Source organism: Equus asinus, chromosome 11, assembly GCF_041296235.1.
Source record: "Equus asinus isolate D_3611 breed Donkey chromosome 11, EquAss-T2T_v2, whole genome shotgun sequence".
Lineage (NCBI taxonomy): Eukaryota > Metazoa > Chordata > Mammalia > Perissodactyla > Equidae > Equus > Equus asinus.
Genome location: NC_091800.1, coordinates 49,243,924 through 49,266,758, shown reverse-complemented (window position 1 = coordinate 49,266,758; position 22,835 = coordinate 49,243,924). Strand labels below are relative to the sequence as shown.

The following is a 22,835-nucleotide window of genomic DNA, read 5'->3' as shown; positions in this document are numbered from 1 at the left end:
AGAATGGAAATTATGGTAAAGATTTTTACCCTGATTTCTCACCTCAGATACTTTGTATCTTTATTATTCAAACACATTCCCACGTTGGATCTCAGTCCTCTAAATTTCCTTATTTGTGTGTGTGTATAAATGAGTTTGCTTGTATGAAGAATTAATGCAAAAAACCTGAATGTTGTTTTTGTTATACTACCCGCACTAACAAAATGTTTAACGTTAGCATAATTAGTATAGAATTAATGAGGGTGTAACAGATCATTCCCATGTTAATAAAGTTACTGATTCAAAATAATACAAAGACAGAAAGAAGGAAGGTATATCATTTGGGGGGTTGAAGTCAATTTTATTTCTGTGCGCACATCATGATGCACACGTGGAAAGATGTGTCTCAATTTATCTTTCCTGCTCTACCATGCCAATTCAAGTGCTTAAAGCTTTGTCGAAATCTCTGTTAAATTAAACTCTGAAGAAGGTACATGAGTAGATGGGATGCAGAGCTTCTGTCTTTTGCTTTTGTTCAGAACAGGGGAGGGGATGTCATTTTTTCACTCCCGAAAGCCCAAGGATTGTTTAACTGCATTTTTGCCATTCAGGTTGTATAGTTCACAAATCTCTTTAAGGTCTGAATTACATTACGTTTAATGAAATTTTATTCCAAATTCATTTGATTTAGCTACTCACTTGCTTCTAATTTGTGGATCAGAGAATTTCAGCAATTTTGTCTGAAGTGGTATTAGGTTGTTTTAAGTATGTGAATAGTGCAGTTCTGCCATTCTGTTAAAACTCATTTTTGAAATCAATGCTCATGTGTCTATTTATTTTATCAGCATGAAGTTTAAAATTATAATAATATTGTCAGATTTTGACTTATTTTATCTTTAGATTTTCACAATAGAGTTTTGCGGTTCAGGAAAGTGATATGTTTTGAGCTATATCCTGATATAAATAAGAGCTTTATTCAAATTTAAATAAGGAGAACTCTAAGACTAAGACACTTTCGAAGGATGAATGCCGACCCTCCTTTGAGAATGAATAATTTGTAAGAATAATCAGAGGTAAATTTGTACTAAGATTATTTTCCTTTAAAAATGTGGAAAATTAGCACATTTCTGGTGCTCAAGAGTATTGTTCCCACATAATTTTCACTACTGCTGAGGGAGATTCTTAGTTGAATTGGAAGTAGAGCTATGAAAACAGGTTTTCTGTGTTAAATATCTGATAAACGGTAGTTCAAGTTGAAAAAGGGTGGCAGATGCAACTTTTTGAATATATAGTGCTTTAAGTAGGCTTTTGAGGACTGGCAACTTAATCAGGACTCAAGTGAACATTATTTTAGAGGAAAGCTTGTGATGTAAACCAATAGGAAATAAAGAGTTGTTTATATATATTTTCCATAACACAAAAGCAGTTTATAGGACAGACGAGCAAACATTAATAAATTTTAAATAGTAAAATTTATCAAAATATTTACATCATGTCCCAGTTTTAGGTCTTTCCAAGTCTCCAAGGACTATGGTGAAATGAAACAAAATTACAGATAGTGCATATTAATATAAAGTGTTTAACTAATTTTATTTCTGCCCTCCTCCTTCAATGTTAATAATAGTGCCCGCAATTTATTGAGCACTTTCTATGAATGGACAGGCCACTGTGTTTTAGCTGTGTCAAGCCATTCAACACGACAATGTAGTAAGGAGGCAGGGACAATGATGCTTATCTCCTGATCTAGGAGTAAACTGAGACGTTGAGAAATCAAACAAATTCCCCCAAATCACGCACTTTGACATGGCTGAGTTGGGATTTGAATGCTGATTGGATGCCAAAGTCTGCAGACCCAACCACAGCATGAACTGATGTGAGTCTGGCAAAGAAATCAAAATGAGGGAGGTGGAGAAGGTATTTGGGTAGAGGGCTTTTCCAGTAATGTCTGTCTTTCCTGGGGGAAAAATCATGTACATTTAAACCTTTGGCCCAAATGGTAAGTATTATACAACATTAGTATACAAACACACATAGTGTCATTTTAGAAAAGACAATACCACTCTAAACAAGTGTCTTGAGATTCTAGATCAGAAAGACTCTCAAGTCATGCTGCATCACAAAAATGATACCTTGTTATACTAATCTGAGTAGTAAACCAATATGTAAATTTGAAGTGACTGGTTTATTTGAGTGACATTATTCAAAATACCTGTTTTCTTTAAGCTTGATTTAGACTTAATTTTAAATCTTTGGAATTGAAAATGGATATTACATTTAAATGCACTGTTGTTGGACCATCTTTTTATGTGTCCCTCTCAATACCCCAACCTTTCTTTCAAAGCTCTAGCTATACCCATTTGCCCACAAAGTTATTTATTTATTATGCTTCTATAAATTCAAACTTGCTGTTCCCTCTGCCAAAAATGTCATTTTTCCTTCATTAACTACATTTCCAATGTTCCCTTTTCTATGGAGACATCCCCTACTCCAGTGAGCATGCACTTGACCTATAGTGCCTTGTTCATATCTGTAAAATAGTAAATGAAGATGCATCTTCATTTATGTCTAATACAATATTATGAGATAATGTAACTCATTGAGCCTTATGATTCCATTTTCTCAATTTTCATATAACAGTAAATAGTCTTCCTTATATCACCCTTTTCTTTGTTTGCATGCTTTTAAATGTCACATCGATTTCTAGTACAGTTATTACAACCACACTGCATTAAACCATATATATGAGCACAGTGTGTATAAACTATACATTTTTCCACTTTGCTTTCCAAATCTTCAAAATGTATAAACACCGTGGTATCTTGTTACTCCTTCCATAGGCTGTGAGTAACTTTAGAGCAGAACCCTATCCTCTCTTTATTTCCCTGTATTTGGAACAATGACTCTCATTCAGTGGCCACTCAGTGAATGAATTAAATGAATAAATGAGTTAATGAGTGAGAAACCTGAAAACAAAGAAATATTAAATAAACTATTTTATATTTTTAAGATATACTATTTCCCGTGAAAACCTAAACAATAAGCTATGAAGGAGGTGCATAATTTGAGACCATCCATTCATCAGCCATTTGTTTCATAAGTGAAAAAAACACATTTCAATGTTAGTGTCTCTACCTGTGGACTTTACCTCTTAAATTGTTACTTGATTAGGAGCTCAGTTTGGGACATAAATTTAAAATCTCTAAAAAGATCTTTTGATAGCCTTACCCCAAAACTGCTTATTCCTCAGCCTTCTCATCTTCCTTATTGGTAACTCCATTGTTCTACTTACCTGCCCATGCCTCAAATTTGGAACCATCTTCCCTCTCTTATACCCACGTCTAATGTGTCCACAGACCCGCCCATCTGTTACCCCTTCATCATCCCTCGCTCGGTTCATTGTGAAGGTCTCCTGACCTGATTCCCTGATTCCTCCCTTCTCCTTTACAGGCAGACTAGGCCTGTGAACTCTTATGTCTGATCAGGTCACTCCTCTTTGTACACTGTCCCAATTCTTCCTATTTCATGTAGAGTAAAATAATAAGTCTTTTAGATAGCCTATAATCCCCTGCATGATGAGCTCCTGGCTTCTTTTCCACTCTGCCTGGCTTCCATCCCAAGCACAATTTCACTCACTCACCTTTAGCAACTCTGGCCTCCCTGCCATTTCTCAAATATCCCAGGAACACTCCTGCCTTGGAGTCTTTGCATGTCTTTTCCCCCTTGGAATCCTCTTCTTCCAGAGATTCATAGTTCTTGTTCTCTTATCTCCTTCAGAAGTCACCTTCTTTTTAAGGCTTTTACCAACAACTATATTTTAAATTGCAACCTACCTCCTCAGTAAATGTGTACTCCCTACTCTCCTTTCCTGTTTTATTATTCTTCATGGAACGTATCACAATCTGACACACCATGTAATTTAGCATATAATTATTAGACTATCAGCCCCTTGGGGCTGGGAGTTTGTTGTCCAGTTTGCTCATCATTGCTAATCCCTGTGCCCAGAACAGTGCCTGCAATCAAGATTCATTGAAATAACGAATTGACAAGGAATATATGTTTTGGATCACCAAAACATACAGAAAATAATATTGCTAAACAGATTTAACTGAGAAAAACTATGAGCATATCAGTTGTTCTTTAATGAAAGCACTAACTTTTCCAGTGAGATCTAAAGATAAATAAAAAGCCCTCAAGATTCTATGCACCGAGAAAGTGATGATGAAATAGTTAAAACGTTTATTTTCTAAATGTGACATGCTCTAGGAGCTACACATCACTTCAGCTCATGTTTACACATTATGCTCTATAACTGCTTAAAATCTAGGGATTTTTAATTGAATTTTATGGCTGGTCTACATTGTTGATAGTAATTTTTATGTTACAGCTTATGAGTTTAGTCATAGAAGGATACAGAGAAATTTCTATTGATGCAATAAAATATCTATAAAAGCAAAGTGGTGTTTCCTTAGTAGGAAGTTATGTTATATATCTCTAAATCTCTGAACATTCAATTATGAAAAAATGCATTTTGAGAATGAATTTTTATAAATTAAATAATTTTCTTTAAAATGATAGGAATTCATTATATATTTGTAGATCTATTACATAAAGTGTATATTTTTAATAAACTACTTTTGTCATGGTAATATACTTACGGGTAGCAGCCCAAGACTTCCCGCAAATTTCCTTATTAATGATATCCATAATCAAGCAAATTATTTATTTTAATAGATTGCCTTTTAAAATATATTAAATGTTTATGTTCTATCAATTGGAATTCATTTAATACACTGAAAGAATTATACAAAGGTGCACTTCACGTTCTTTCATACTATTATCTTTTGGAAGAGTTTTATTTCAATTTGGCAAGAATATTTAACATGAGCTCTACCCTCTTAAATTGCTAAGGGTACAACACATATTGTTAACTATGGGTACAATGTTGTATGGCAGATCTCTAGAGCTTATTCATCTTGCTTAACTAAAACTTAATGCCTGTTAATTAGCAACTTCTTCTTCGCTCCTCACTCCAGCTAAGTGAAATAACCAGTCATAGAAAGAGAAATACTGCGTGATTTCATGTATATGAGATATCTAAAACTGTCAAATTTATGTAAACGTTTTTTATTCAATTTTTTAAAATGTGCAACAAAGTTTTTTAATTGGAAATTATATTATTAAATTATAGTGTTTAAGTAATTAACTGAAATATTCAAGATTATATTTTTCTTAGGAACGTTTAGGATTTTATTTTCAAAAAGCATGTGTGTTAATCAAATTTAATGTGAACACAAACGGATTCTTCTTCATAGTTTGTCATAGTTATTCAATATATTTTACTTACTTCACCATGGGAAATGATGACGAAAAATGGAAATGTTCCATTATTATTGACCTTTAAAATCTCTTAAGTTAAGGATTATGAATACTTTTGGCTGAAAGCATACATACTCTTACTATTTTCTTTTTTTTTTTTCCTGTATATTCCCACTCTACAGCACTTTCTTGAATTTTAAAATGTATAACATTCATTTGACATTTTGCAGTCTAAAAATTAAATTTTCATGCTTGCTTTGAATGCATCTGGGAACCTAGAAATGAAATTTTGATAGAAATAAAAATTCCACTAGGAATATTATCGATTATTTGGAATGTGTAGCTTTCATTTACGAATTAAAACATATTAGCTAAGTCATCTGGACATGGCTTGGCATCTATTCTTTCAATGATTGATATAATAAATAATTTAGATCCGTTGTTTATAAAAGCTTGCAGATGGTCTTAAAATTTTACAACATAAAAGATCTGATTAATTTTGTAGAATCTAGACAATCAGAAAAATGTTTTCAGAGTGTATTACTACCTCTGAATTATAAGACATCACAAAAAGTTGGTTTGAACATTTATGCTATCTTCAATAAAAGGATATTTCTCCCCTTCTTTGTTAACTGATAGCTTAAAAATGATAAAAATAGAATAACCCCCCAGAGTATTTTATATTATCTCAGTTTAATTCCTGGCTTTAGTCAATCCAACATTACAGTCAATCCCCAATTTACAAAGGTTCCGCTTCTGTATTTTTAACTTTACTGTCGTGTAAAAGTGATATGCATTTAGTAGAAACTACTTAGAATTTTGAATTTTGATCTTTCCCTGGGCTAGCATGTGCAGTAAGATCCTCTCCCATGATGCCGGGCAGCGGCAGCGAGCTGCAGCTCCCAGTCAGCCACGTGATCCCGAGGGTAGACAACCGAGACACTTACAACCCTTCTGTACCCAGATAATCGTTGTGTTTTTCACTTTCAGTACAGTATTCGATCAATTACATGAGATATTCAACACTTTATTATAAAATAGGCTTTGTGTTAGATGATTTTGCCCAACTGTATGCTAACGTAAGTGTTCTGAGCATGTTTAAGGTGGGCTAGGCTAAGCTATGACGTTGGGTAGGTTAGGTGTATTAAATGTATTTTCGACTTAGGATATTTTCAACTTATGATGTGTTTATTGGGACACAGCCAAATAACAAGTTGAGGAAGATGTGTATATTTAAACTCCCCTGCTAATTTTTCCTATCATTCTACGGTGGTGTGTTCTTGTGTGTTAATATTGTGCACTATTCTTGTTTCTAAAAATCTGAACTCTGAGGCCGCTCCCTAGCAATTACATATATTTTTAAATTCTACTAATGTTTCCTAAACTCCAAAGCATCACATAAATGTTAATTATAATACACTGCCTTCATTTGGAATGCCAGTTCACTGAATGCCTCTTCTGGACCATGTCCTGGGCGAATCTGGGTCATACAGAGACTAAAGGTGGAGGCTTTACTGTTAAAGAACTATAAGAACCCCTTGGAATAATACTGCATTTTTCCTTGTTAAAATTGAGATGGTCAAGTTCTGCGTATATTTTTAGAACTTACCAGTTTCAAACTGTATTCTCTTTTAATGCTCATAGTGTATTAACTATTTTTCTATTTGTGTTTAAATCTGCTCCTCTCGTCTAATATTTCTTAAGAATGGCTATAATTTCCTCTCTATAATTTTATAAACTCCAAATTGACATGGCAAAATTCTCTCATTTTTTTTCAGGCACTTCCTTCTCCTTCGTATCCTTCTCGTATTAGTTCTATGACAGGTGCTTTATATACACTCATTATCTAATATGTGCCATAATTTGATACTCATCCTTGATTATTGATATAGTACACATGAGAGACAGAGCTCACACAGCTTCTTCAGCATCTCGGTCCTGTCTCATTTCTGTCTGACCTCAACATTTGGGGATCTTAACTTTGACTTTTCTACTTAATAATTGCTCTTTTTATTAATTACCTAGCTCTGTATACTTTATGCTTCATGTACATCATCTCACTTAATTCTAAGTTGCTCTTAAACAGATATTATTCTCACTTTCCAGATGAAGTGGTTGAGGTACAAAGTGAGGCTTTTTATTTAAGACTGCAAAAGCAATGTTTAAAGACACCTCTAACTTTTACCAACCTCTGTGCGTTGTCTGGTCACCTCAAAATCACAAGTAACGACTTATTCCTTGGGAGGTAATATTAAGTCTAGAGAAAGGATTCCCTTTCTTATTACTACCTTTTAAAAAATTCAATTGTAGGTATGAAGGTAATCAGTTTTCTATAAGAAACTTTAGAGCAACTTTTCTTATCTTGTTCTTGTTGTCTGAAGTCACATTAGGATGGTATTTGACTTACTAAATTAATACGTAGCCCGGATGTTCTAAAATGTCATCAGATATAGTAGCAGTTCTTGAAGTGTAGTCCCAGGACCCATGGAGGGGAGGGTTCTCAAAACACTTTCAGGGAGCCAAGAGATCAAAATTTTTTTCACAATGATGCTAAGACCTTATTTACCTTTAAAAAGTCTCATTTTCTGATGCATATACTGGAGTTTTTTAGAGCGTGGATGATTTGTGACATCACAAAAGACTGAATGCAGAAATGGATATGAAAATCCAAACGACTTCTCTTAAGCCAGACATTAAAGAATTTTACAAAAGTGTATTTTTTGGGAAAATACATTTTTGTCTCATTAAAACATGTTATTTATGAGAACATACACTGAACTTGTAGCTATTTTTAATTAATAAATAAACATGTTTAAAATTCTCAATGTTCTTTTCTCATATGGTAAATATTGACAGATATAACCAATGTTTATGAAGAGATCCTGAAACCTAAAAGTTTGAGAATCACTGACGTACAGCGCTATGTATTGTATAAAAGACCCTAGATTTTTAGACTCTATATTAAGAAACCTTGATCTTTTTACACTAAGTTTTATTCCAGGGTTTTCTTTAAAATTGCTCATAGTCAGTGGTGGTAGTGAGAAGGAGAATGAAGTATCTGCAATGAGAAACTTGAAAATCTCAGGCATCGTAAAGCAATACGATGGTCTCAGAAAGGGTGACGGTGGAGATGAGCAAAAAGTTGTTTTCAAAATCTTGGTTGACTTTTGAATGATCATTATTAGATAATCGCTAATTTTATCTCTCCCTGTTCTTGTAGATAAAAACTTCAATCCTCTCAGATATCCTTGCTAAATTTTTTTCTATGCGTCTCACTCACTTAACATTTAGGGGGCAAAGTCTCTGTGTAAGGCTTTCCAGTCGATGGTGAATTGCAAAGTGCAAATGAAAAAATACTCCTTGTCACTTTCACTCTAAACCATATAGTAAATGGCAGAGCTAAGTTTCAAGTCTACAGTTTATAGTCCAACCAAGGAGGCTAGTTTGTGTATTTATCCATCAAATTTTAATTATTTGGTACCGAGACACTTAGTCCAGTAAACACGTATTTAATATGGAGTATGCACAAAGAATTCCCATGACTCTAATCAAAGCAAGGTTTTACTTCATTAAGACATTTCTCTTCTCTAAATATTTTAAAACTCAACATAGGTATGGCTTTTATGCTAAACCAAGAGAACTGTTTTCCTTTGACCTTCTGTGTAGCCTCGTGATATAGGGACTTGGTGTTTAGTGATATTGAAGATTTTGTGTGTGTTTATAACAGATTTTCTTTCTCTTTTTGATATGAGATGTTTAAAGCATACTGTGTGGCTTGTGAACTAAAGAATACTTTATGTTTTTTAATCTGAAGAGCAGCCATAATGTTTTTTTTTTAATATTAATTTGCACCTCTTTAGATTTCCACAGAGGACATTTCTAAAATTTATGTGTAGCATAAACACATCTTTTAGTTAATTGTAGAAGTTTAACTCTGACTATATTTACAGCCCCGTAGGTATAGTTGAAAATTTACATATTAAACAGAGTTGCTCTCTGGCATGGTTTAAGAAAATGATCTGTGCTCTTAATTACACCCTTAGTATAAGTGTGTGAATGTCATTTACGAAACGTAAAGACGAAATGGATGATGATGAAGGTAATGATGATGATACTATCAAACATATTAATTATATTAAGTTGGCAAATTTTGTTCTTTTTATCATTGTTGGATCATTTTACATTTAATGAGGCTATGAGTTGAAGTTTATTCCAATATGATGAAAATCCTAGATTTACAATTAGTTTTATAGCTATTTTATGTCTTTTTAGGTGAATCAAAACTTCAATATCAATGAATTCAAAGCTAAATTTTCAAACTAAATTAAGAAAGTGTGTAACCATGTTTACACTTTTCGTAGCAATTAACTTTATTCCTAGAATCGAATACTGATTTACAGTGTACAAAATGAGTATATAATTTGACAATAAAAATGAGTTGGTTGTTCATTCACTATGTATGGCAAAATTAAAATTTCTTATTTTTAAAAGGCAAGCTATCAAAAACTGAAAATATCTCTTATGATATTGAAAGCTATAAAAATAATAATTATCAATATATTCCTATTAATATTGTCCTTTCCTCAAGCAGTTTGAAGGATATTTAAAGCATAGCCCAAAATTAGAGTTGACAATTGCAAATACAAACCAACCAACACAGTAATAAAATCAATACTTACATTTCCCTTGAGGCCACTATTTACTGTTTGCCGCACCATTTCCTTAATGGAATGACAGTTATGTTTGCAGAAACCTTGTAACTACCATTTTTATGTTTTAACTAAAAGCAGCTTTCTTGAATAAGTATGATAAATTTTTGAGCCAGTATTAAAGATTGTCATAACTATTTAGTAGTTAATATAAGTACAGAGAAGGCAACCTTTGTTTTTAATTTTTTTTCTGATAAACATGATAGCATTTCATATGCAGTGATATTTTTCTAATAATGGCAATACATCTTTTAAATCTTCATTATGATGAACATTGACTTAAACATCTCGCTATACTTAAACAACTTACCCAGTTTAAATGAACACATGCAATCACTAGAGTGTAATTCATTGTGGGATTCATTTTTACATCGTACTATAAAAAAATAAAAGAAAGGAGGGGAGTAATTAGCAGTTTATTTTATTCCAACTAGTTTCAAAATGTGATTGACAAAATGATTTACTAATCTCTTTTAGATGATTTTTCTTTTCTTGTTGTTGAACAGTAATTTCCCTTTTTTACTTATTATGAAGAAATTACTTCAGAATTGAAATATATGTACTATTTTCATCACATTATCTATTTCTCTTTTGAGTATACTTTCCATTGCATTTGAAATTATCTAATATTAATATAGCATTTTCATGTCAATTCTTTTAACAGATTTACATTTTTCTAGGATTTAGTCAAAATTAAAGTTAATTTATCCCCACATTTGCTTCTGGTTTTGTCTTAAAGATAATAATAGCATAAGAGTCATTCAAGATGGAAGGGTCATTTTTACCTCCCAGAGGAATTTATGCATGGCCAAACTTTGTTTGATTAGTAATTGTACAAACTAAAATAGTGAAGTTGTGTGGACGGAATTCATGGCCCTTTTAGAGAACATGTTTTGAAACAGGATATTGAAAATAAAGTTCCATTGGCCAACTCTGGTCTTTTTACATGATGATGTCAGCAACTATGTTGCATGATAAAGCGGCAATATTTTCATGACAAAGAAAAATTCATATCCACATCTTTAATAAGTGAAGGAGAAAAAAATATCCTTGCTAGATTCATATATTCCCATCAGAACCTTTGTAGCTTCTCTCAAACTGTAAATATTGAGAGTAACATCAGAATGAAAGTGGTGTGGCATCAAAATTAATCGCTGAAGTTATTACTTATGGTGTCACATGTATCCCATATTCAGGCTTTTCACACAAAGCTTTGAAGAGCCCTACAGGGCCAACCAAATGTAATTGATACAGAATCATTGCTGCGCAACAGCTGCGGTAACAAGGTGCTGCAGCCTTTACTTTAATCTACCTTTCTTCCTGAGAGTTTATTATGTTTTTGAATTTATTCTTTTGTAGATCTGGGAGCTATCTTTTTTATGGAAATTAATCTTTTTAGAAGATTTGTACTCTCTTTTTCAAACACTAATACATTCATTCAAGTATCCTATTATTCAGATCCAGCTGGCTTTTATCTGGTGATATTTACTTCAAAAAGCCAAGTTAAATGGTATCATAGATTAATTCTCAGGGCACAGGAAAGCTTTTTTAGAGAAAAACATGATTTGGTAATTACTTGAAATATCATAATAAAAATCACAGAAAATGTCAAAAATGTATTGTATAATCTGTCATAATAGAAAACTTCAAAAAGGTGTTTAATTGAAAATGTGGTATTCTCCATCGTAAGTTTTCATTTCAGTCAAACATGATATAACTCAAAAGTTTGCTTTGGGTTCTAATACACTCTATTATGAATTTTAGGTTTATATTGTTTGTTCACACAAAGCAGTGAAACTTCAAAAGGGACATTATCCACTGCTATCTCTTACATAAATCAAACTGGAAATAAGACACATTTTACAATTCAATTTAAGATCCCACTGAGACAATAATGTTGCAAGCTGTGCATTTTGCAAAGTAATATAGTAATGTCTAGTTTGCATTTTTGAAAAACCAAATTAATCACACTTTATTGAATACGTTGGAACAAACCTAAAATTCATCTATTATTAAAAACTTCCGCAACAAACACAAACTATATTTTATACATAAAGGACAAACTCATTTATTCATTAAGATGAAACACTTGGAGTTTGCATTTTGTAACTATGAAAGAAATGACATTTGCTATCAGGCTTTTTGAATTTTTAAAAGCTGTCTATGCATAGTAAGCTGCTTGAAAATTTATTTTAGCACGTTGTATTGTACCAAGTTGTAAAACATTCAGATAAAATTAGAATTTAACTTAAAAACTTCAGGGTAAGAAAACAGAAGTCATTAACGTAAATGATATACTTTATAGACACATCTTATACAAACTTAAAAAATTCGTACACATTCATGTGTTTTATTTTACATGTTAGCAACTTAATATGTTTTGATAAGAAAAATAAAATCCTCCCCAGGCAAAATAAAAGCTTATCATGCTGTATAACTTTTCTCAGCCTGAAGAAAATAAGTACTTTTTGCATGTACATATTTGTGTGAAATTCTAACAGGACATTCTATATAGTATTGGAAATGAAATTTTTTGTGATATCATTTAGAAATTATTACCTACATGATATATATTATACCATTATTTTTGAGAGGTCAGTACTGAGGAATTCTAGTGAACATAAGAACTGTGAATAGTGAAAAAAGTGAAGAATAGTAAGAATAATGCCTAAGCCTGGGATGTTTATTTTACTGGTACATATTTTTCAATGTCAGGATAGTAAACATTGTTTTGTTATCTGCTGATGTGTATAATATTCTGTATGTGATAACAGTTACATGAGGTGCTACAGAACAGTAATATACGTTCTACACAGAATAGACATAGACAGATTCCCAGATTTAATTTTTCAATAAAACATTAAAACCAAACTTGTTATATTTCATAAACCTAATTATTAAATCATAAATTTGGGGGGAATATTTCCTTTTTGCTTCCCCAATTGTATCATTCACGGAGGATCTAAAAAAAGTCCATCAACTCTGAATCTACTGAGCATGCTCTTACTTTCCTAATAATCACTCTACGTTGCTGACTCATAGTCTCTAAGCTGTTGCCCTCCGTCAGGAAAGGGTAAATTATATCTCTTTGTGTGAAGACTTCCAAACAAGATTTACATAGTTTTCCTTTCATTGAGAAAAAATTTTTTTTCATTGCATATCTAAAAGGAATTAGTTGACAAGCCACTGGATTCAGATACAGGGAAGAGTATGCAGTATGTCCTCACTCAGCATAATTGTTTTGTCATGTCTGGCTCTGAAAACCAATTTGTTTTTCAATCATCATCTTAGAGTCCTCTAATGATAAAGAAGACAAGGTTTTCTTTTTCTGCTTTATCGGTTTTCCTGTGGCATGAAATATGAGAATCAAGATCCCTGCCCTGGTCATATCAGTGTCAATGTGGTGGATGACAGAACTTGGGATGATTATTCCTGGTGATGACTTCCTTCTCCTCCTTCTGACTATCTGATACATCACTTTAATCATATCTCTCCCCTGCCTAAGATGATGACCAAACTCATCATCCTGACATCTGAGAACTTTCATAATCTGGCCCTAGCCTACCTAATTCTTTCTGACTTCTTGTGCTTTCCTAATATGTACTTTCTCCTCCAGTCTATGGAGCTACCCAGCTGTCATTCAGACTTACCATTTACGTTTGTCTTTGCCCAACTGCACAGTCTGGGCAGTTCTCTCAACTGAGTGTGCCCTGTTGTGCAGTAGAAGGGCTTTAGGACCAAGGGTCAGACAAATAAATGTGCTCCAATCCAGCTCTTTTCCTAAAGAATTACGTGACTGTAAGCATTTAATTTAATCATTCTGAACCTCAGTTTCCTCTGCTGTAAAATGAGAGGATTGTGCTTCATGGTGCCGTCTTTTCAGTGAAGTCTTCCCAATGTACCCTCCTAAAACACGGGCTTACATGTGCACACATATATCATGTACATGCAAAAATTCTCTTTCATCCTTCTGTGACAGGTAGCTCTTTTAATATACAATGTCACTTTATTAATTTGCTCATTATTTTTTTTATACCCACTTCCCGACTAGAATATAAATGCAATGAGGATATATATTTTTATCTGCTTTCTTCACTACTATATTCCAAGTGCTTACAATCCTTGGCCCATATTGGGTATTTGATATGGGTTAAAAGAAAGAATAAATGAATGATTTCTGTGTCTATTTTGTACTATAGCATTCTATGATTCAAATATATGCAAAAAATAAATTGTGCGTTATGTAGTAATGTTTAAATATAATTTATTGTTCCTTGACTTGCACACCCTAACATTCTTGGTATCTGGTTCTCTTTATTTGATTATATATTATTTTTAAAAATATTGTGTTTTCTGTCCTATTTCTATGTTTTTTCTATTTGATATGACTGCATGATAAGTCTGCTGGTTTCCTCGCCAAGGTTTTCAATATACACTATTACCTTGACTTTTGGGTAAATGAGAAAATAAAATCTTTTTCAGAGCCAGAACCTAAACATATACTAATACTAATCTGAGTAAATGCACATGATAGAGTGATGTTCAAAAATTATCTTCGAAGTCAGTAGAGATTTAACACATTTAAAAATTAAGCCTTCTTTTCTTAAATTCTTGTTGCTTTTGTGAATTTATTGGATTTAAAATAGATAACAATATATAAATATACAAAAAATCCTCCTCCAGAGTACTTATACATGTAAGCCATCAAAAACCAAATCATTTCTGAATTTTTGTTTATTGATGTATCCAGAACATTGTTCTTTGTGAAAATGGTCCAAATATGTATATATCCAATGAGGTGAAAAATATACTCTAGATGTTTCTTTGTAAAAAGCAGGAAGTCCCTACAACAAAATTTAAAAATTTACCAAAGAAGAAAAACAATTTGTGTACAGATCATTTTAACTATAGGAAGTTCTTGAGGTATTTAATTTGTTTTGAAAAATTGTGCTTTAGCCTACTAACTGAAGTCTTACATAGTTATTTAATATAAATTATTTTAATTAAGACCAACATTTAACAAGGTGTACTTACACAGGTGTTAAGACAGGTATACGTAAATGAGAGCATCTGTGTGCTGTTGACACTGGTCCTAACATTTCCCGTGTAATGATGTGCGAGAAGGTGTGTGGTAGAACAGACGAGCAGAAATGGTGCCATATTTTAATAGTGGAGGAGATATTGAGATTATTTAAGACAGACGGTGATCACAAGGGAAAATAACAGATGATAATAATTTTTATTACAGAGTATTGTTTACAATTAGATAGCTATTTATTGTTCAGTAATTAAGAATCCCTCCCTAGAAGATAATTATTTTTAACAGGTAGAGTTCTCTTTATAATGACAATATTTAAAATATAATAGCTTTACTACAGATAAAGATAATTTGGATAGATGTTAGTTTTATAAGTTCAAGATTTTAAAAAATCCTGTTGCTTTGAGCACTTTAGAAAAGATGGCAATTTCATCATTCATCATTTAATTTTAACAAGACATGAATCTTTTTAATATTGATGTTGGAAAAATTGTTGAAGAAAAGAAAAATAATGAATATGAATGATTTATCCAAATACCACACTGGATGCGTGTGTGTTTTTTAAAAATGAACATAAACCTATGTTTAGCACTTAACTCTGACCCTGAATCATTGTGTGACCTTACATTGATTGCATTCTCCCTTACATTCTTCATTGGTCACATTATGGTTATCATAATTATGCCAGATAATTTTTAAAATAAAAAATGAATAAGAATGTTTAAATTTTACTTTATATTGACCTAAGGGTTTTGGTATTGTCAGAAAATCAATCCTCATTTCAAAACACAGTTTCTAACCATTTTTCTTTTGTAATTCACATTGTCATTCCAACCTAAAAAAGCATATTGTATCCATTTATTCTTGGGATAAAAATCAGTGCTTATATTTAATTGCCAAATTGGACTTAAAATGTAAAAATAAATTATCCATATTACTGCTAATCTTCCTAAGTATTTTTTTTCATTGCCAACAATTGAAATTTTAGTGGTTGTTTTGACCTTGAAAATCTCTTGCCGTGTCTGTCCATGAAAAACTGATGAAAAGTGCTTTGAATAGTATGTTTTCGCTGCATATAATAGAAGCTATGGAAAGAATGATTTGGTTTCATATAAACAGTAGCTTTCAACAGGCCTGACGTCTGCATATAATCTACCACTGCAATATAATATTCTTTCAATGGATCTTCAAAAGTGCTTAGTTCTTTGTTATATGTAGTCACTTGATTTAAAGCTGCCTCTCTCCATAATGTTTTTAAGGGGGACTTTGTAATTATTGAATATTATAATTATTTATCATATTACAAGTTGGACTAATGTCATCTTTTCAAACTATGCCTAGTTGTGTCTATTTGTTTTTTTTGTCTCTGTTTAGGCTGTCTACCTAAACAGTAGTTAGGATTGTTAACTCTTTAACTCCAATCATAATATTCCACATTCCTTCACTGAGTATTAATTAAGGGCCCAAGATCTGTGAGGCATTCATGATGATCATCTTATTAAAAATAATTTTATAGCTTAAAAATAAGCAGAGGGACTTGCATATTATAAAAATGCATTGACATCCTTTTGTGCTAAGAATGTATTGTAGGAGTCATATGCCAATATTGACTTATTCCTGCTCAGCTTCTCAGGTCTTTTTTTTTTTTTTGAATCATCCAGCCTGGCTTATTTGGGACTTATTCTGTGACTTACAGAGGAAATGTGCTTTGAGTAGACATACCTTTATATTTTCTATACCCTCTTCAAGTATCATGACTTAATCTCCCACCTACAAATCGAAGACATCCAAATCTTCCTCACTGGGCATCTGTTTTTCTTCGATGTTTCAGCCCCATATTTCTAACTGCTTGTTGTCAATCTCTATTTGACTGTGTCTGAAATACCTCATATTAAACAAGTACAAAGTTGAACTGATTTTTATTCATCGTTAAACCTGATCTTCCTCATAAAAGTGATTAAAAACTTGTGAATTCAGAATTCCAAGATCTAAATCATGGGGCAATTTAAATCAATCTTTATAACACCATTATCAATCTATCTCAACATTTCTAAAGACTTATTGAGATAGTACATATAAAGCTTAACACAATGCTGGACGCATTGAAAGTAGATGATGCATATTAGGTATCACCACCATCATCGTTATTGCATTATTAGTGATATGACCATACACCCATTTGTTAATCTAGATACTCAGGTTATGTTTCATGTTTTATTTTCTTCATCTCCTTTTGTATCCAAATGATTACCAAGTTCTAGCAAGTCTATTTCCAAAATATCTAATATATTTTCCATTCTTCTTCTTCTCTTTCATTCCAGTCAAAGTATAAATTTATGTACATATATGCTGTATCTCTCTTCCACACTATAAACTGCTCAAGAACAAAGGCTATAGCTTATAATTTTGAATGCCATACTGAAGTTTACCACATGTAAATGTAAGAGTTGGTCTGGGTTTGCAGCTCTCAACTCAAGAACTGACTGACAGTTAGTCCTGCTTTGTTAAATGCATGGGATACAATGATGAGCTATCGAGACATAGACCTGACCTGACCATGTGGCACCTACATTAAGGCAGGAACTGTTGGATCTTTTCCTTAATAGCAATGGGAACAGTTGAAGTCCTCTAAGAGAGGAGTGACAGTGTAAGATTTGTACTTAAAAGTAATGATGGCCCTTGAATCTGACTACAGCATCAGATATAGAATTTGAGTAGAGATAAATTAATTAGGTAAAACCAACAGGACGTGAACAGGAATTGGACTTTAGTGGTGCACAGTGAGAGAGGAGGAGATAAAGATGATTCCTAAGTTTCTGGTTTATACGACTAGCTGGTGATGTCATTCGTCGAGGCTAACCAGGTTTGGGGAGAAGATGATTTAACACTTAGATCCATACAGTTGAGAAAAATCAAGATAATTCCCATGAGCATGCCATTCTACCTATGAGAGTTTTATGCTTTTTGGAAAATTCAATAGCAATTTTAGCTCAAATAAGATTTTTCGATTTCTATATTGTATAAAACAGTGAATATTAAAACTGATTTTTACTGACCGTGAGCAACACTCACACATGAACATAATATTGTTATTATATACCGTGACGTTGATTACTCTACTAACAGTATACAAAGTGCATTAACTTGAAATTTTATTTGATGTCTGCAAATCTATAGGGAAATTACAATATCCTCAGGGAGGAGAATTTCTAGTTCATTTGTTTGCCTAATGGAAAAATAATTTGATGAGTTAAAGTGGGAAAAGGTAGAAATTCATTGACTTTGGCAGTGAGAAAGGTTATGATGCAGTTAAATTAACATGGATACATTATGCCAAATTGCATTATTTTGAAGAATTTTGTGAATGTATTTTAGATTGGAAAGCTTAAGTATCTTCCTAGTACTGTTATTTCTACACTGTCCATGATAGCATTATACTTTAGCTGTTCAAATTAACCAATCTGTTGCAATATCATCTTTTCCACTGAATAGAAACATTTGGCTCTTGCTTACAATTATCTTGTAGTCCATATCGACAACACTTCCAAATATTTAGTCAATACAAATTAATGTGGCTACGATTTCTTTCCTCTTACTGAGTTCTATGAAACTGTTTATCCAGTCTGAGTCTGCATTTGTCTTGTTTTGTTTTGGGGGTCTGTTTTACCTGGTTAACACTTAGAGCATGGTGCTAATGAGTCCAAAGACAACAACAGCATCAAAAAGCAAAGTGTTTTCTGATATAATTATCTCTGTCTTCCCCACATAAAGTATTTAACCTTTTATCTTTATAGTAATGGCCCTCCTTCTTTTAAGCTGCATCAAAACTTTCTGGATTTTGGTATGAAATAAGGGAAAATACATAGTATTGCACTTTGTATATAATGATTCATTCTAATCATTTTGATAAGTTCAAAATCAAGGCTATTTAAACTGGAAACCATTGTCTGTCTTAAGTTTCCTAATGCTCTTCCACTTTCCCAAGATTCCTCAAAGACTCTCAGGATGTGTTTTAGTAATGTCTGCCTGTTCTTCAAGGATCCTTTTATGTATTCTATCTGACATTAGTGACTTGAACTTCAGCTTTGATTTTAGTTTGTTTCTTTTTCTTTCTAGTTCAGCAATTATTAGCCATGGTAAAGAATATTTAAGCAAAATTTTAAAAAAATAAGCAGTTCTGATTTCCAGTATTTGGTGTGCTGCTTTGTGCAGCCTCTTAACTTATGCTGCTTTCAACAACATTGTGGAATATGTAAGGCAAAAGAAATATCTCAACTTGGTGTAGAAATTTAGCTATTACCATAGTTCTGATGTACTAATAGCACCAGTATCATGTTATCACCATTACATATTAAATAAAATGTATCAAAAGAGCTCTGCCTTCAAAGGGCAACATCACACGTAAAATAGAAACCCCCTTTTATGGGAAGAGTTCTAAAGTCCTAATTAACAAATATTTAACACACAGGTAACATAGAGTAAGATTTAGTTAATGATAAATAGCTAAAGAAAATATGTCTAATTATTTCTGGGAAAGTGATCTGTTTTCCTACATGACTCATTTATTGGTAGTGGGATATTTAGAATTCATGACAATGCTCTTCTTTCTCTCTAAGAAAAAAATTGATGTCAGAACATCAGCTAAGCGGAATTGGTTACACGACAGCCAACCAGTTCTGTTTTTCCCCAGCACTTTCAAATCAAACATGATATGTATGCACATATGAATTTTAGACTCTGGAAATGGCCTACTCTATGGGCATTATTTTGCGATACCAATTAGGAGGCATTTGCAGTGTTTTCCTTGCTAAATCACTGTACTTAAACAGGAACATTTTAAATTGGGCCCCTCATTAATTGCACCCCTAAAAGATTGCTTTTTCCTCATTTTAAAACAGCGATTTGATCAAGTTGAACCAAAAAAACAGAAGATTTCAGTGTTCATATATGCTAAAGTACATCAACTAAGCTCAGATTGTTATCCAGAAAAAGATTTAAAGATTACATTACAATAACTCATGTGAGGACTGTTTCTCCTATTTATGCAAAATACTAGTATTACTGCTGACATTTTATATCCCATTTTTTATTAGGGTGAAGTTAATCCTCTAAATGATAATAACTTGTTTATTCTCACCTACCTCTGAAATAACAGCTGCACATCCGTAGCACCTGTGACTAGTATTTACTTTTACTTAGTAGTCTTATTTCCATTGTTAAGATGGCGTTGACATCCTTCTTAGTGGTCTCCAATGGTATGGAGCAAATGCCTGCTCTTGCCATCATTTTCATTGTAAACGAATCTTGACAATGTCAGGTTCCCGTCACAGTCTATCAGCGTCACTCACTAAACAGTGGTGTGACCGTTAGTCCCTGTGAGATTTGCCTCCTTTATCAGGGTCAGCCTGTGGGAAAATTTGAACAAATAGTTACCTGTCACCCAGGTATAAAGGATAATCATATTTAAACGGACTTTTACTGTTTTAATGCACAGTGGTTTAAAGGGCATTTATTTTTTTACAGGTTGCTTTAAAACTTGTGTTTGATTATTTTACACGTATTCTATCCAAAATTCATAAAAAAATACTATAGCCTTCTCTTTTGGAACCTCTTCCTCATTAGATATATTTAGGATTGAATAATAAATATAATAATTATTATTTTTTTGAGGAAGTTCAGACCTGAGCTAACATCCGTGCCCATCTTCCTCTACTTTATATGTGGGATGCCTACCACAGCATGGCTTGACAAGGGGTGCCATGTCCGCACCCGGGATCTGAACTGGTGGACCCCGGGCCGCCGAAGTGGAAAGTGCAAACTTAACCACTGCACCACTGGGCCGGCCCATAAATATAATTATTTGGGCCAGGGTTATACTTAGTGCCACTCATACAAATACCCAAAGTTTTTTTTTAATTAAAGAGAAACTAATATCTTTCCCCAAAACATTTTCCATTTCCTTTCCTACCTAAAAATTGTATTCCAAAGAATGAAGTGATCTTTTTTCTTTTACTAATGATTATCTCCACATTTACTCATTCTTTAATTTTTTTACTCATGGTAATCTTTTTTCTTTGAATTTCTATCTCGATCAATAATTTCAAGTTTCACTTGATTTGTAAAATAACGTTTTAAATGTTGAGCATTCACATTTCTTTCTTCTTACATCATTTTATTTACAAGAATCAGTTACCAAAATTTTATTTATAATTTAGCCATATTTGTTGTTGGTTCTATTAAATATGCTATGTAACAAAATATTAAATAGAATTTTCTTTGTGGTCCCACATAAGAACAAAAGGTACCAGGTACTCCTCATTTTGAAGAAAGTAAAAAGCTGTTAGTACTTATTAGTAGCAGCTGAACCAAAATTTCTGTCTTGACTATCACTCCAGACTCCACAAACATCCTCTTTCTCTGTTTATAAGAGGGAATGACCATGGGGAGAGGGATGTTGAAGAAATCATTGTAGTAAAGAGACAGCACATAATGAAGAGGGCTATGTGCCTTTGTGGTCTTTCTTTTTTTTTTTTTTTTTGCTTCAGGAAGATTCACCCTGAGCTAACATCTGTGCCAGTCTTCCTCTGTTTCGAATGTGGGTTGCCACCACAGCATGGTTGCTGACAAGTGGTCGATGCCTAGGAACTGAACCAGGCCACTGAAGAGGAGTGCACTGAACTTAACCTGTAGGACATGGGACCTGCCCTTTTGTGGTCTCTTTTTGAGAGTCCTTCCTCACCACCAAATAAATGGAGGAGAGTTCCAAGGAATTCCAATTACTCAAAGATTACAAATGCCTCCACTTCATTTCATAGCTGGATTTCTGCTTTGATGTGACCTGCTGATTTCTATAAATATTTGGGCAGGAGGATAAAGAATTGAGGAGGAGTGGCAGGGTATGCAGAATTCACATTGATGGGAAAAGAGGACCCACACCAAGAGAAGGGCCCTAGGATCAAGAGGTGAAGGCAGTGTAGGGAGCTTAGAAGAGCAGGCAGCTGAAGGAGATTCATTATCAGGGACTTGTGCTATAGGGTATTCCTCTGGAAGACCCACCTTAAAGGATCAGACATTGCTTAATAGGAGATACAAAGTGCTTAGGCACCTGCCACGTAGAAGAGGTCACTGGCTAATAGGAACCAGTTGGGTAGGACATGTTTATCCTACTACCCAAAAGAAGGAGAGGAGGGGGATGGATGAAGAGCTAACCAAGCCCTTCTGTCTTCCAGGTACCGAGGCTTTAGGCCTAGTCAGTGCTGATGGAGATGGGGAAGCAGAAATGAATGTTAACTAGAATGTGTTTTTTTATACACAAAATTTGCTCAGGGTTATTAAGGGACAAAAAGGGAACCTTGACACAGCATGTTTGAAGGCAGTAATTAGAGGGAAAATAAAACCATTTTATATTGGTAACCCATCAGTACTGGCTGTTTGATAACTTGGTTACGCTTAGAGTATGGCTTTCAAAATTTAAGAGTTTCTCCCCAAAGTAGTATATTTCTGTGTTTAAAACCTAGTCCATCATAAAATATGTATCACAAAATAAGATAAAAGTATAAAATGGGGGTGAGCCTAGGAAAAGATTCTGAGCTCATAAAAAGATGGAGATGGTACATAATTCTGTTTGTTTTTTCAGAATCTATAACTATGTTTCAGTGATGTGGTAGGGAGGATGTAAGGGGGCGAGAATCTCCCATACCTAGTCCTTACGAATTTGAATTTCAGTGACACCAAATCTTAAGATCACCTTGCTCGTCCCTGAGAAATACACATCTTTTACACAAAAGGAAAAC

At 33.2% G+C, this 22,835-nt stretch overlaps 1 protein-coding gene across 1 annotated transcript in view; it reads left to right on the top strand.

Moving 5' to 3' along the window:
- The window catches only part of DACH1 (dachshund family transcription factor 1), a 414,137-nt gene that overhangs the window by 252,260 nt on the left and 139,042 nt on the right, over positions 1-22,835 (top strand). The gene's annotated exons all lie outside the window — the stretch shown is intronic.